The 14,036-nt window shown below is 30.7% G+C and overlaps 1 protein-coding gene across 1 annotated transcript in view; it reads left to right on the top strand.

Moving 5' to 3' along the window:
• The window catches only part of LOC126769404 (uncharacterized), a 368,776-nt gene that overhangs the window by 274,078 nt on the left and 80,662 nt on the right, over nt 1–14,036 (top strand). The window lies entirely within an intron of this gene.

Raw genomic sequence — 14,036 nt, 5'->3', positions numbered from 1 at the left:
AAAAAATATTAATTAATTATGTTTGAAACGAATCAAACCTTATTTATTTATCATAGCCATCTAATCTATAGCCAGCTGCGAACAATTTCCCGTTATTTATTTTTAATTTACATTAGAGTTACCTTTATTTTGGAATATAATAAGATCAGATAAGATTCTCCGAAGGTTTAATGTTTATTGTTTTATGTAATATTGTATTGATAATCTCGGTATGAAGTCACCTGACTATTTTGATATTAAGAAATAATATTTTCATTTCAAAATTATTGATCCGTCGGTTTCGTTTGATGATAATCATGTTTGGTTAACGTTATCGAAAACAAACTTCACGCGAGTTGCTTTCATTTCGAATTATCAACGCATTACATAGAAATGGATTAGAAAATAAATACGTTTTGTTGATTTAAGCTTGACTAAATAATTATGTTATACAATACTATTTTATATAGACTGTACAAGGTATACTTTATTTTGAAGTGTTTTAAATACATACCCAGGGTTGTAACTAAGCCAACGTATTCAAATACTCCTTACGGTTTGCCGCAGGCCGTTCTTATGTCTCAAATTATAAAGTTAAAAGGCAATTATTTTAAAGGAATACGGTTTATGATAAGATCTTTTATCTAGTTACTTACGTAACGTATTATAATTTCAAGTAATTTATTTGAACATTGTAAGTTTTAATACATATATTACATAGTTATGAGTAAAGCTAATTATTAGTTTTAAAGGCTGGCCGTGGTATTATTAACAGCTACTCTCCCGTGATTCGAAAAGCTGGTAAAGTCGTTCCTGGCTAATTATTTATGAAAATGGCTGCAACTGAAATCTGTTATCGTTGGTCCGTAATAGGAGAAGTCATTTGCCCAGCAGTTGAACATATACAAGCTGTGAATATAATATATTTTTTACCTTACATTAATAACGTCTTCATAATGAAACTAATAGACAAAATTAATTTAAAACAATTTCTTAGTAATTTTATGTTAAATATTAAGCATAAAATATTCGAGAGGTTTAATGGACTTACTTTTAAAGTTTAAAAGAAAACACACAGAGACAACAATGCAAAGTGTAGTCTTGAAATATGCACTTGAGAAGTACTACACAATAATTTGGAGTACACAATAAAACACGGGTACACACTCAACTTTCTTTCAACTGAGTAATAAAAAGTCATAAATGCATAAGACAAAAGCCGAAAAACAAAACTTTAACGCCATTGTTGAATTTAACAAGTACTCAGGTAAAATATTTTATGATACTTTTGTTAAGTTTTAAGTTAGCTTAAGAATTTAATAATCATCTTTCTCATACAACAGTCTTTATAAATCTTACTAATATTTTAAATTCAAGATTGTCTATTTTGTTTTGATGTGTATTTCTCAAAAATGCTTTTAGTTTAATTTGCAATATATTGCATTGTTCGGTTATTGGTATTATTAATATGTCATGAGAATTGTATTTATGATAATGAGATATATAGCCTTTGTTAATCAAAATTATGATTTGTTTCTAAATTTTATATTATATCTGACTCAATTTATCTAAACCTAGCTAAATTTAAAAAAACTACTAATTTTTTATGAGCTTTTGACGAAATATTAAACATAAAGAATGTTATGAACGTTATAAAGAAAGAATATTATTGTCTATCTCTATGTTTTTAACTTATTATTATTATATAATATTAATTATACAATAAATAAATGCTTAAATGGTTTTACGGTCGCATTTTAATAAAATTGCCTTTTTTTATTCAAGTCAATTTTATCGTTGAATTAAACGTACGGTTTTCATAGATTTTTTTTTATAATTATTCATAAAAAAAAAACAGTTTTAAATTTTAATTAATACCAAGTGAAATGAGTGGATAAAAGTATTAATATCATAAAGAGATAAATTTAGTTGATATTTTCGAACTCAACCTGATATTCCGTACATTCACATCATAATCGATATCAATATACATTAATAATCTTAAAATGGCCGAAATATAATTGGTATGTATATTGAGTTATCTATATATAAATAGGCAAAGAAAAAATAGTTCTGTAGCTTCGTCTCTGATGTTTCTCAGCCAATTTTCTTTTTTTTTTCGAATCAAACAAAAAAATAGAATTGAAGCTGTTCGAAAAATGCGATTTTATATCATGTTATGCGCAATTTTTTAACAAAGATCGATATTCGATCACTCATCATCATCGATGTACACGTACAGGTCAAAGCAGATTAAACACCGATTTATGGGCTTAACTTTTGTGTGTATTGGATATCCAATACGGATGACGGTGAAACGACTGGACGGATTACTCGAAATCAAAATATAATTATTTAAGTAGGCTCTCGTAAGCTTTTATAAATCAAAACCATTATGCTCGGTAAATTGTATAAGGAACTAAATATTTATTGTATTCTCAAATGAAATACATACTATGCCTTATACTCAACTATAAGGTCCTTCAGACCGATTTCGGCCACAACGGCAAATCTCAAGAGAGATTAATTAACTGTGCAGGACATATTATAAAGAATAAGTGTGTGTACAAACACAGGTGCACTCTCATTATCCAATGGGACGGCAAATCTGACACGACCGGAAAGAGTTCAGACGCAGGTCCAACGGCTTACGTGCTTTCCGAAGCACAGGAGTGTGCACATTTCCAACTTCCAGACTCCGGGCTGCTATTGAGAATTTTCAACAAAAAAATCCAATAACTTTTTATTGGCCTGATGTGGGGCTTGAACCCAGGACCTCTGGGTCTGCAGCCTTACATCTAGTCGCTATACTAATGAGGCAGTCGATTGTCAAATATACAGAGAGATACAATTTGGTTTATAGAATTGACATGTCCTGTATGCTTGTATGGGAAAAAACTATAAAGACCTTCACGCTTTTTTTTCGCTTAAACCAGAAAAGTCTATACTGGATAATGACATGAATGAAGCAAATTATATAAACTTGAAACATAGGATAGGCGATAGTAACATGTTTACACGCAATATTTTATCAATTCTTAAAAAAATAATTCGAAAGAAAATCAAACCATTTACAAAGGAGCTTATTAATCATAACAGTTATATGACATCAATTGAAATTAATGTGGCAAAGAATAATTGAATATTATATTATTTTATTTATTATAATAAATACGATTCCACTATTTACAAGATACTCATTAACAAAAATTAAAAACAGTTTTAAAAATACTTTCAAGAATCTATTTATTACTTAGCTTTTTGTCATGATACGAAAATAGCGATTGATACTTTTGTTTTTTTTTTACTGGTGGTAGCGCTTTGTGCAAGCTCGTCTGGGTAGGTACCACCCAGTCATTTAAGAAATATATTGTTTACTATATTATAGATATTTAGTTCCTATGATTGACGGTGCAGTGATAGAATAAGCCAAAGTTATTTTTTCTACTGAACCAATATCAATTAGCAAGTGACAACTTACTATAAAGTGACCCAAGTAATCTGATCATGTAAGTAAGATTTAATTTAAAAAAAACATTCAAAATAAATTGTTTCAAATAAAAATCAAGGTGGATATTGATAAAGTGTACTAAAAATAACTTCAAATACAAATAAAAAAAAAAACGATATGAAACTTAGTCTAACATTAAACTAGCCAGGATATATTTCGGAGTGTGCTCAGGAACTATTTAATTTGGTTCCCCCGTCAACTTTTTACCATAGAACTGCGAGGCATCGGAAAGATCTGCACCCGTACGTAGTTGACGTATTTAAGACACGTACGAAACGATTTGCTTCCTCGTTTCTGATACGCACCGCCAAGGTCTGGAATACCCTCCCAAACTCCGTTTTCCCCACCACCTACAATGTGGGTACCTTCAAGTCTAGAGTAAATAGGCATCCTCTAGGCAAGCGCGCTCCATCTTAGACTGTATCTCACTTTCCATCAGGTGTGATAACAGTCAAGTGCTAGCCTATACATTTAAAAAAAAACTAGCCAAATGTATGTAGCGATTAATTAAAATGAACATGTGGATCTTTTTATGTTATCGGACGATGTCAATAGATTGCTCATGCTATTTTAATAATTATCAACGTTGGAGTAAAAAGTTCTTGATCACTGACCGTATCCTTATAGTGTCAACATAACATTTGGGTCAACATAACATTTTTTATTTTAAAATTTATTATTTAATATATCAATATATACACTGCATTCATTATAACCACTCAATGCGAAATGAGAATCCTCATTGTTGAAGAGGCTATAAAAAAATCAAAATACGTGTTATATTACAATCCCTGCACCCTTCGTTATGAAATTATGATAATAAGACCATATTGTAGCAATACAAGGGAACAGTTGTATAGCTCTTAATGCAACGGAATAAAATACAAAATTGCATACAATATGTAGTGCAATAGGAGAATAGGGGTCATGGTGTTTGGTTCCATTTACCATAAAGAGATTATTAGAAAAAATCTACTATACATTCTCATTGTCAGTCGCGCGCTGTAATAAACTTGAATATAATATGTTTTATTAAACTTTACTCAATGTTATTTTGTATTATGTCATCAACTTGCATAGTATAAATATCGTACCAACGCTTTTATTGAAGGACAAGCTTCATACTTCTAAAAGCAAAAATCTTAATAAGTTTACTCAAAACAATAAATAAATTTCTACAATATTAAAATACATACCAAAACTATGGTGAGAATACTTAAGTCCTAATTTCGTCAAGAACTATCGAGAAACGAATTAATGATGGAGTTTTTTTTTAAATATAGTTTATAACTGAACTTAACTACAACCCAAAATATAATATCCGAACGCACTATCAAAATCAACCCTTTCCTAATAATGGTTGCCTGAATTAATATGAACAGACAAATAAAATCAGATAAAGAAAATTCCCAACAAGGATCAATAATTAATCTATTATTATTTATAGCTCTTATTGTAATACATTTTAGGTTTATATTGCAACAAAACTGACATTAAATCTGTTAGAAATCGAGGATATAGATCGTATGAAATTTTAAGCAACATGGATTTAAATAATTCTATTTTATAACAAAGGAAATAGTAATATGATCTTTATATTATTGGTATTTCTGAATCCTTTTCCTATATGTAATCACACATGATTTGAGGTTATTATTTCACGATTGATGCTGTTTGGACAGAGCATGTTAGTTTATGCTCAAAATATAATTTAAACTTCTTTTTCTATTGCTTGAATAGTACCAGCCTATAAATGTCTCATTACTAAGCATATACCTTCTCTCCTCTTGATGAGGAGGTCTCAAGTTTATTCTACTACTCTGTTCTAGTACCAGTTTTTGATTGCCGGAATACCTACTTTAAAATTTTTAAGCTGGCTCACGAAAATTGTATAAAACATAAATGGTCTTTCTTCCCATGACCTACAACTTCTATAAAAATTAATCAATTTGATTCACGCGTTCTTACCACTGGGCCATCTCGGCTTTTTTTTTCTTCTTATCTAAACCGATGATATGGTGGGTTCAAACCCGGGCAAGCACCACTGAATTTTCATGTGCTTAATTTGTGATTATAATTCATCTCGTGCTTTACGGTGAAGGAAAACATCGTGAGGAAACCTGCATGTGTCTAATTTCACTGAAATCTGCCACATGTGTATTCCACCAACCCGCATTGGAGCAGCGTGGTGGAATAAGCTCCATTACCTTCTCCTCAAAAAGAGGAGAGGAGACCTTTAGCCCAGCAGTGGGACATTCACAGGCTGTTACGGTAATAAATTTGACCTTGAAAATCAAATTTGTTTCAATTTTAATATTCGTTCTCAGCGAGTGAAAATAAATAGATAAATATACGAAATTTCAAACTACGTACGTATAACTAACTATACATTTATAGCAATCTATTGTAATATTATAAAGAGGTAAAGTTTGTGAGGTTGTACGGGGTAATCTCTGGATCTACTAAGCCGATTTTTAAAATTCTTTTACCAATAGAAAGCTACATTATTTGTGAGTGTCATATAATAATCCGAAAAATGAAAAGACTTTTTCGCGGTAGTCGGATTTGCAAAGTAAGTCTGAGAAAAAACGGTCGAACGAAAACGTTTCTTAATAACGCTGTCTTAACGATGAGAGGTATATGATGGAGTTCTAGAAAAAAGTTGTAGAGCCTGATAATGCCTACAAAAAAGTCAGCGACAGCATATGTCTAACTTTTATTTTTAAGTATCAAAAAGTAGTTTTTTATATTTAAAAAAATAATTTAAATCGTTAGGTCATGTTTTTTGATCATATTATCAACAGTTATGAATTATTATCAAAGTAAATAAACTTATCATCTCAAGTGTTTAAAACAAAAGACTTTTACTTTTACTGCATATAACGAATACGACGACGGACGAATATTTAAAGAGATAATACGATATGGAACCGTGACCATGTCGTAATCTATTGAGTGATATTTTTTATATACAACACGGTAATCTATTTAGAAATAAATTTCTTTATCACCAAGGAAAATTTATTTAGATACAATTATTTTTTTACAGTATGTTTTTTGGTTGCATAGCTTCAGAGATAATTTAAAATATCAAATACGCGAGACAATTTTATTAATGTTCGGCCATCGCGACTTTTGGCAGTCATAAAATAAATCATAGCACTCAGTACTAACCGAACCACAATCATAATTTCATCACAAGTAAAAATTTACCGCCTACGAAGTGGACACGGGTCAGCTAGTATAGTATATTATGCGTTAATGGGCCGCATGCTGTTAGATGCTCAACTCTATCTACACTCAGTGGCCTTCTAAAAGCTTCTCAAATACGAGATATAAGATGTTATATCCATTGTGTTTGTAATTACACTGACGGACACACTCTTAAAATACGCAACACAACAATACAATATCCAATTAAAAAATCCCTTTGCACTCCAACCTCAAAAACGAATTTAAGTAAATCCGCACCCCTCAGCAGACTCGTGAATTCGTTCAATTACTTGTCATTTAATGGCAATATCGACATATTTTTATAAACAAAACGAATTTTGATAAACTTTCTAAAGATCGCATTAATTGATCTCATAGTTCCATGTTATAGTTTTATAAATTATTATAATTTTATTACTTTAGTTACGATTTAATTTTGTACAACAAAATTATTCGATAAAATTTGATTTTTTAATTTTTATATAGGTTAGTTTGGTTTATATAATTTTTGTTTTTACAGTAATAGTAAAGTTGGTTGTGAAGGAGTCCGAATGTGAAACTAACGCTTAGCAATATGTTCGATAGTCTACTAACAGTACAAAAAAGCCATCGGTTCTTAACAACGCCGTTCACTCGGGCTTGCGTTTTTTTTATATAGAATAGGAAGGTGGACGAGCATATGGGCCACCTGATGGTAAGTGGTCACCAAACGCCCTTAGACATTGGCATTCTAAGAAATGTCAACCATCGCTTATAGCCAATGCGCCACCAACCTTGGGAACTAAGATTTTATGTCCCTTGTGCCTGTAATTACACTGGCTCACTCACCCTTCAAACCGGAATACAACAATATCAAGTGTTGCTGTTTTGCGGTAGAATATCTGATGAGTGGGTGGTACCTACCCAGACGAGCTTGCACAAAGCCCTACCACCAGCGTTTTGATTAATATTACTTATTTTAAATATATATTTTTTTAATTTTTTTTTTATGATGTTGTTTTTAATTAATATTATGTGTGTGTGTATTCCCCACAAGTATATGTTTTATTTGTTAATTTAAAGTGTTTAGTGATAAGTTGATAGTATAACTATCCTAATAAGCAAATTAATAAACACAAAGCAATGAAAAGCTATTATGTAGTTTGTGCCTGATATCCTGAAATGTCAAAAGGTGATACACAACATCGGCTGTAATAATTATAGCATTTAAATGGTAAACGAATTAAAAAGAATATCACATGTCAGTTTTTAACATTTCTAATGGTTCTTAACTAATAAGCTAATAATATATTTGTTAAAGTAAATAACTTAATTTATTCGATGATTCATTGCAATTTTTTTTTACTAATAAGTACAAGAGTAACGTCATCCGAAATAATTGTATTTCGTATTCGTGTGACATATTGTTTAAATATTCAAATTTTAAAACGCGCAAAAAAAAACTCGCGTAATTTATCAACATTATTTTTTTAAATAAACTATATAACCACAAATATTTCCTATTAAATAAGTTCTCTTAAGGCTGAAAACTGCGTTGGACGGGAGATAGCTGTTTACTCTGAATGCAAACTCGGCGAGGTTTTTTTTCCGAGTTCGAGCTGCCTTCAAAGCAAGCACGCTTTTGTATGTACACGCAGTTTGACTCAAAAACTAGCTACGGGGTAGAAAATCTCTTTTGAACTTTTTGCTGTTCACTTTGTAATATTTTTTGTATGAACTTAACAATGTGTTCCGTTATTAAAAGTGGCTACGATTATACACTTATGGTTTATATCGTTCTAAATATGATAATTTATTTTGTATTTGTATTCCGCAGTGATGTCAACTGCATCGTATTGCAATCAATGTAATGAAAAAATAAAATAAATGAAGTGTAGCGAGTTCCACCTGAGAAACAATTTTATTTTAGATATTTTTATCATTTTTACTGATCGAGCAGTAAGGATTCGCGCAAATGCAAGTGATCGATACTACCACCTAATTAGTTATTCTGTCAAACGTATAAGCGAGTAAGCCCGTTAAACAAACATATTAAAAGACAACATTATTGATGTAAAAAAAAGCTTATTTCTAATTTATATGAAAAATCACGGTCAAAAATTGGTCCATTCAACCATTTGGGCTACTGATATTAATAAAAATATTTACAGTAAGTATTTTTAAGACTAATGTCCAGACTTAAGCGACAAAGTTGCTCATACCTGATTCAATCATCGTCATTTTGCAACAATAAGAACGGAACATATTTATAATTATAATAACAAAATAAACCAAAGCACACACACCAAGTGGTACTGTTGACATCAGACAATGGTATCGCGAATGTAATCTGACTCGTGATCGATCTCTAGAATTGGATATGGGGATGAATAGCGCAGATGTTAAAAGATTACTATTGTTACTTTGAGCGAGTGGGTTTTACTTGAACCTTACAGTCCATTTACTATATAGAATAATGTCCATGTTATTGATGGAAAATCTTTACCTAAATAACGATGTAAGAATCGAGAAAGTTTGCTATACAAATTCTTTTAATTGTTTTAAATATAATATGACGAATGACGAAAATATTAGGAACTTCTTGATTTTAATATGATGATTTATATCGCCCATTTTCAATGGAACCAACTTAGGAATAGATGGTCCAGTGGGATGACGGCTATCTTAAAGAAGAAACATTGAGTGCAGGACCAAAGGCTTTACGCGTATAGCGAGGCGTGGTATAACACAGTAAAATGTTCAACGGTGGGCTGTTAATGAAAAGATCTTGACAAAAATCTCAATTCAATATCAAGCCTTATTTCAGTTCAGTTGAATTCGAGCTACTTAGTGATATGAAAGACGAAGGTTCTGTCCCGATTCCTTGGGCTGAAAACGGGAATATTATTAATCTCTCTGAAAAGATGTATCAATAATGTATATTTTAAATATATATTTATATATATATGTTTTGACTAATGAAAAAATGTCCGCTATATTAAAGGTAGTAATTGACGAGGCGGTGGTTGGTAGATACTTGTTTCTCGCGCCGCAGGTCGTGGGTTCGATTACCACCCAGGGCAGACATTTGTGTGTATAAGCATGTCTGTTTGCCATAAGTCTGGGTGTAATTATCTATAGAAGTGTGTGTTTACAAAAGAAAAGTAGTATATATAGTATATCAGTTGTCCGATTTCCATTGTACGAGCTCTATTTATTTTGGGATCAGATGGCCTTGTATGAATAATGTCCAAAAGAAAAGGTATGAGTTTGATTTATTTATAACGCGCTATATATACCAAGCAACTTGATCCACGTCAAATTTATTTTATCTGTAGCTTATTTTTCCATAAATCCCATTATTTATACGTATATCTTTATTTAGGCCATCTTATGTCATATTTCATTACGATCGATTGTAATGAAATATGACATAAGGTGGCCTAAATAGGTGGCCTAAATAGTGGCCTGCATAGTTTAGTCATAATTATGTAACAAAGAGACATAGTTCTTTTGCATTCATAATTTAGTTTAGGTTCAATAGATATGGTAGACAAAGAAAACAATATTCGATAATATTATCAGTCTCATATATCGCCAAGATCACTCAGTGTTAAATTTAAATGATGAATTTTAAATTAGTGCATGTACAATGTTTAGCTATTTACAATGTTTATTAAAATATATTATAAAAGCTTTAAAAGAACTGCACTACCGGTAGTGAGCTCGTCCGCGTAAAGAAAATATTCGTGCGTTAAATGCATTGTATATTTATACACACACATATTTATCCTAAAAAAAGTATATAATATTAGGTTTGTGTGAGTAAAAAGGACGACACTTTGAAATGGGTAGATTTTATGAAGTGGGTACAGTGTCCACTATTAAATTCAAGTTTCGCAAATTCTTATACAAAACTCAAAACACAGTCTGCCGTTGTACAGTTATATTGCTTCTTATGTAAATTTAAATTATATAAATTAAATATGAATTTGGCATCATAAATTTAAACGCCCAGGAATAAAGATTCAATGTCATATAAAATAAAAGAAAACCGGAATGCTACAAAACATTGAACAATAGGCTTAAATTCATTTTTAATATAATTCAAATATGATATTTACATTAACGGATTTTACCAGGGTCACAAGCACCCTTATAACGAATGGACACAAAACATATTATGATCATTCCATACAAATAACTTATTTTAATCGATACCAAAAAGTTACTCACGTGCGAAACAGGCATGCATTATTACATACCCTTATTTGATCGAATTCAATTTATAAACCTTAAGCGTTTTTTAAAAATATTGTATATCTTATTACAAGGACTTTGTGACCTATAACTGGGAGAGCTACTACCCACAAGTAATATATTCTACTGTCAAACAGCAATACTTGGTATTGTTCCGTTCCAGTTTGAAGGGTAAGCGAGCCAGTGTAACTACAGGCAACTAAGAGACGAACTTCATTCCCAAGATGGTGGCGATAAGGTGATGTAAGGAATGGTTAATATAATATTCTCACATCGCCAATGTCTGATTTGCCCGTCCACCGTAATGAATAGGAGAGCATATGGGCAACCTGATGGTAAGGGGTCACCAACGCCCATAGACATTGGCATTGTAAGAAATGTTAACCATCGCTTACATAGCCAAAGCGCCACCAACCTTGGGAACAAAGATGTTATGTCCCTGTTCCTGTAATTACACTGGCTCACTCACCCTTCAAACCGGAACACAACAATACCAAGTACTGCTTTTTTGCGGTAGAATATCTGATGAGTGGGTGGTACCTACCCAGACGAACTTGCACAAAGACCTATCACCAGTAAATTCTTCAGAAATATCAGAAAATTAACTCTTACAACGCACCGAAATACCTATGATATTATAATGGTCATTTCTTCTTTTAATATTCAAATTTTAAAGATTTGTAATATAATAATAATTATAGTATCTGGTTAATATAATTAGTAATGCTATTTCATATTAAATATAAGTTAAATATGTGATTCATAAATGCTACAACCTGTGTTAGTATTATAAATGCGAAAGTAAATTCATTTCTTAAGCTTCAAGCTTTCATTACTGAACCGGTCTATAGGTATCTATACAAAGCCTCGTACGGAAACTAGTTTTTGATAAATAAAGCTAGATAATACATAGTGGACATTACGCTACCAAATTAGATACTGTAAATATTTATGATATCTTTGTTTAGAAAACAGTTTAAAATTATTATATAAGAACAAAACAAAACTGAATATATTTAAATTGCTCAGGACTAGTTAAATATTCAGTTACTTGTGAATAAGGATAGACCTTTTGTTGAGTGAGTGAGCCATTGTAATTATTAGACACAAGGGAGAATTTTAGTTCCAATGATTGTTGACGCGTTGACGAAGTAATGGTTTATACTTTTTAGAAACACTTACAAAAAAATTGTAAATAAGGCTTATATAAATGCTATAAGAGCTTGGAGTTAGTATTCGTTGATGTTCATAGAGAATATACAGATATAATTGTATAAGATTATTACGTGTAACTTTCGGATTGAAAAGAGTAACTAATTTCTTACCGGTTTTTCTCGTTAGATATTTTGAATCTCTCTATGTTAAAATTAAAATTGTAAAATCACGATCAAAAGCGATTGTAATAGCCTACTAGAAAAAAGTATATTTCTTTCTATTTTAAATTAAAAAAATTACTAACTCGCTAATCTTACATAAAACTACAAAAAAACATTGTTATTGTATTAAATTTTACATTTTGTAATTCAATCGCTCTGTTCTCAATTTTAAACCAAATCCGTTAAATAAGAGTCATTCGTTCGGAAGGAGAGATTCCTTTGTAAAGTCCCATACGACCGCCCTACTCTAAACTTATAATAATAATGGAATTCCCCCGGATTAATTGTGTTATTTTTGTTAGATCGCTTTTAAGATTCGCTGAGACGTTAATAATTTGTTGTTACAATTTTGGAACGCGAGCGTTTTTTAAACGACTATACAAAGATTTGGTTTGAATTCTTGAATTATTATAATACTATATTGTACTGTTTCCAATTTCACAATAACTAACAAGCTTCCATGTTATTTTAATTTTGTCGAGTGAACTTTTTGACGACTTGGCCTTGAAAAACTTTACAATAATTTAAAGTAAACATTAGCATAGAGTAATAATCAAAATAGTACAATTTTATATGTTTATTTTAAAGCTCATTATTATATGTATAATATTAACCTTCTTTTATAAATTCCTACTGTCACCAAATCATTAAATTTTGGGAAGTATCTTGAATTGACAATCTTTGTAGTAAATATAAAGTATAATTCGTTTTATTACAAAAACGTTTTATATAAGTTGTATTACAAAGATTTTTTATATTAGGGAAAGAAAGGTAAGGAAGAATTATCTTTGCCCTAAGATTACTTTCCATTCAATTTTTATTGAAATATTGTTATTGTTTTTGTCTTTGAAATTAATATAAAATTTTTTTAATTAAATAAAAATCTCGACTATTTCGGTTATATAATTATATTTTACAATATTAAGACGCAATGACTTTTATTATCATGAGAATGTGGATGAGATAGATAAAGAAAAAATAATCAACTTAGAAGGAGTTTATTGAATTCGGCTAGAATTATATATGCAACAGAACTCGCCTTGATTATCCAGGCTAAGGCCAAGTATTTCAAACGAAAATATCACAGAGATATAATATGATATTTACGACGAATATTGACGCCGATTGTTCGCTTCAGTAGGTACTTCCAACTGTGGTTTCGGCTCTTAACATTGTTTCCTTTGTGACGTAAAACGGCGCCAATGTGTCAACACATCTAGGTATCCCACAATGTAGTCAAGCCCCGTTCCCAAAGAACCAGTGTCAGTTTATCAAGTCTTACATCATCATCATGACCAACAAATGTCGATAGATCGTCCATATATCGAAACAGCCCTTTTTATTATATCAACTTTGTATACCGATAATATGTATATAGTATTTATGAGTCAAAGGAATAACTTCCTTTGTACACAAAGGTATAGCCAACTTATATTCATTTTATAACATTGCATGTTTCCAAGACCGTATAATGTTATAGAAGTCAACACAACAGCTTATACACCTATAGAATGAAACATAAATAAAATTCAAAAATCTATTATAAGTAATTTGTAAAAGTAATATACAGCTATAAGCTACAGTGATTGTGGTGGAAAATAAATTAAATAAAATATCCTTAGGCACGGTAACAAGATTTAATTAAATGTCAAAAGAATTTTGATGAGTTTGAAAAAATATATTTGTTCTGGAGATGAATTTAAGATTTTTTTAAATCC

This window comes from Nymphalis io, chromosome 7 (assembly GCF_905147045.1).
Source record: "Nymphalis io chromosome 7, ilAglIoxx1.1, whole genome shotgun sequence".
In the NCBI taxonomy this organism is placed as follows: Eukaryota; Metazoa; Arthropoda; class Insecta; order Lepidoptera; family Nymphalidae; genus Nymphalis; species Nymphalis io.
The sequence above is the reverse complement of the archived record's forward strand: the minus strand, read 5'-3'. Positions and strand labels throughout refer to the sequence as shown.